The 3,357-nt window shown below is 46.7% G+C and overlaps 1 pseudogene; it reads right to left on the bottom strand.

The window, feature by feature from the left end:
- Positions 1–2,811: 2,811 nt before the first annotated feature.
- Positions 2,812–3,357, bottom strand: part of LOC149579015 (25S ribosomal RNA) — a 1,514-nt pseudogene continuing 968 nt past the window's right edge.

Here is a 3,357-nt window from a genome sequence, read left to right as displayed (position 1 = left end):
CTTGGTGAGCTAACTTAGGGAGCTAACTTGGTGAGCAAACTTAAGGGGTCAACTTGGTGAGGCAACCTTAATATTCGACTCGGTGAGTTGACTTGGGGAGCCGACATGGTGAGCGGTCTTAAAGAAGAGGCGACCTGGTGGGGCAACTTGGTGAGCCGACCTGGCTAGCAAAATTGGCAAGCAAACTTATAGAATTGACTTGCTGTCCCCAGCCAGGATTGCACGCTTGGGTCGACCCAACTTGGGTCACCCAACTAGGTCAACCCATCTCCATCGCCCCAGCCTCGGGCGACTCGACTGGGTCGCCAGAGTGGGTCGACAAGGGGAAAAAAAACAAAAAACAAAAAAAATCATGGGAGGCCTTGTACAACAAAAAGCGCTAAATTTTGGGCATTACAAAAAAAAAAAAAACAAGTTACCCGCTTTTGGATCACACACAAGTTTTAGTTCACGTATTGCTGAGCCGACTCAAGGCATTACGCCTAGCTAGCCAGATTTGAGGTAGGGTAGCCAAAACTATCTGATTTGAGAATTTTCTTTATAAAAAGAGATCATGATAGGCCTCATAAAGCAAAAAAGAATGAAATTTTGGGAGTTCAAAAAAAACCGTTACCCGGTTTTGGATCGCGCACAAGGCTCGGGTCATGTAGCATCGAGGTGCCCTGGGTGACATGATTCGAGCAAAAAGTCGACGGTGGCATGAGTCGTGCAAAAACATTGGAGGCCATTAAGGCTCGAGGCGCTTCGAGTCGAGGTTGCCGAGGTGGGTCGGGTTGAAAACTTTGGGCGTTAACCAAAAAGAAAAAGTTAACCGCTTTTGGATCATGTACACGGCTCGAGGCACTTAGAATCAAGTCGAGCACGGTGACATGAGTCGTGCAAAAAATTTGGAGAAGACTCAAGTCGGGGCATCTGACTCTATTTGAGTTCAAAACTTTGGGACTTGACAAAAAAAAGAAAAAAGAAAAAGTTACCCAGTTTTGGATCACGTAAGTGACTCGGGCCACTCAGAATCAAGGCGAGTGCGATTACATGAGTCGAGCAAAAAAAAAAATGGAGGCGGTTAAGGCTCGAGGCAATTCGAGTCGGGGTAGCTGAGTCGATTCAAAAACTTTGGCCGTTAGCCAGAAAAGGAGATAATTGCTTTTGGATCACATACATGACTTGGGGCGCATAGAATCAAGTCAAGCACGGTGGCATGAGTGGTTCAAAAAAATTGCAGGCAATTAAGGCTCGAGGCAATTTGAGTTGGGGTTGCTGACATGATTCGGGTTGAAATCTTTGGGTGTTAACCAAAGAAGGAAGAAGTTAACCACTTTTGGATCACGTACATGACTCAGGGCACCAAGTCAAGCATGGTGACATGAGTCCTGCGAAAAGATTGGAGGCGGTTAAGGCTCGAGGTGACACGAGTCGGGGTTGCCGACACAATTTGGGTTGAAAATTTTGGGCGTTAACCCAAAAAAAGAGTTGACCGCCTTTGGATCACGCACATGACTCGGTGCACTTAGAATCATGTCGAGCATGGTGACATGAGTTGTGCAAAAAAATTGGAGGCGGTTAAGGCTCGACACGATTCGAGTTGGGGTTCGAGTAGTTGGGGCAATTTGTGTCGGGGTTGCCGACACGGTTCGAGTTGAAAACTTTGGGCATTAACCCCAAAAAAAAAAAATGTTGACCTCTTTTGGACCACGTACATGACTCGAGGCACTTAGAATCTCGTCGAGCACGGTGACATGGGTTGTGCAAAAAATTCGGAGGCGATTCGAGTCGAGGTAGCCAACTCGATTTGAGTTCAAAACTTTGGGCGTTAACCAAAAAAATAAGTTGACCGATTTTGGATCACGTACACGAGTTGTCTGCCCTCGCAAAAATTACAAAACCTGGGGACTCGCCTGGAATTTGCAGTCAGAAGGATTTTTTGCCCTCACGAAAATTTACAAACCCCACCCGTTCAAAATTTGGACTTGGAAGTTTTTTTCGCCCTCGCGGAATTTACAAACCCCACCTGCTCAGAATTTGGCACTTGGAAATTACGAAACCCTGCCTACCCGAAATTTGGACTTGGAAGATTTTTTCGCCCTCACAGAAATTGCAAACCCGACCCACATGGAAATTACACTTGGAAAACTTTTTTGCGCTTGTGGAAATCATGAAACCCCACCCGTGGGGAATTCGGCACTCGGGAGATTTTTCAATTTTTGAAAATCGCAATCCCCACCAGCTCAAAATTTGGGACTCGGGAGATTTTTTTCCCCCTCGTGGAAATTTTACAAAACCCCACTCACCCAAAATTTGGCACTCGGGAGATTTTTCTGCCCTGGCAGAAATTTCTACAAAACCCCTCCCTCCCGCCCAAAATTTGGCAGTCGAGAGATTTTTCTGCCCTGGCAAAAATTGCAAACCCCACCCGCCGAGAATTTGGCACTTGGGAGATCTTTTCGCCCTCACAGAAATTTTTGCAAAAGCCCACCCGCCCAGAATGTGGCACTTGTGATATTTTTCCGTCCCGGCAGAAATTGCAAAAACCCCACTCGCCAGGAATTTAGCACTTGGGAGATTTCTTCGCCCTAGCAGAAATTTTCACAAAACCCCACTTGCTCGAAATTTGGCACCTGGGAGAGTTTTCCCGCCCTCGCAAAAAATTGCAAACCCCACCCGCTGGGAATTTGGCACTTGAGAGATTGTTACAAGCTCGCAAGAAAAAACCTTGCAAACCCCATCCCCACCCAGAATTTGGCACTTGGGAGATTTTCTCGCCCTCACGCAAATTACAAACCCCACCTATCTCAGAGTCGAAAAAGGTTTTACGAATCGAGGCGACAGAGGGCTGAATCTTAGTGGATCGTGGCAGCAAGGCCACTCTGCCACTTACAATACCCCGTCGCTTATTTAAGTCATCTGCAAAAGATTCTTCTCGCCGATTGCTTGAAATTAATATCCCAAGGTTGCTCCAATGGGCTAGTGCACCGATCAGAGATGGCCAATGACACGGGCCCCTGGGAGTGTACAAGCACCCCTACTACGGGTCACGGTGCAGTCAGAGAGAGATATGCGCTGCATCTAGCGTGGATTCTGACTTAGAGGCGTTTAGTCATAATTTGACACACGGTAGCTTCGCGCCACTGGCTTTTCAACCAAGCGTGATGACCAAATGTGTGAATCAACAATTCCTCTCGTACTAAGTTGAATTACTATCATGGCGTGGATCATCAGTAGGGTAAAACTAACCTGTCTCACGACAGTCTAAACCCAACTCACATTCCCTATTGGTGGGTGAACAATCCAACACTTGGTGAATTCTGCTTCACAATGATAGGAAGAGCTGACATCGAAGGATCAAAAAGTAATGTCACT

The sequence above is a fragment of the Cupressus sempervirens genome, chromosome 1 (genome assembly GCF_028749045.1).
Source record: "Cupressus sempervirens isolate cs-2001-9-10 chromosome 1, ASM2874904v1, whole genome shotgun sequence".
NCBI lineage: Eukaryota > Viridiplantae > Streptophyta > Pinopsida > Cupressales > Cupressaceae > Cupressus > Cupressus sempervirens.
This window is presented reverse-complemented; position numbering and strand designations above follow the sequence as displayed.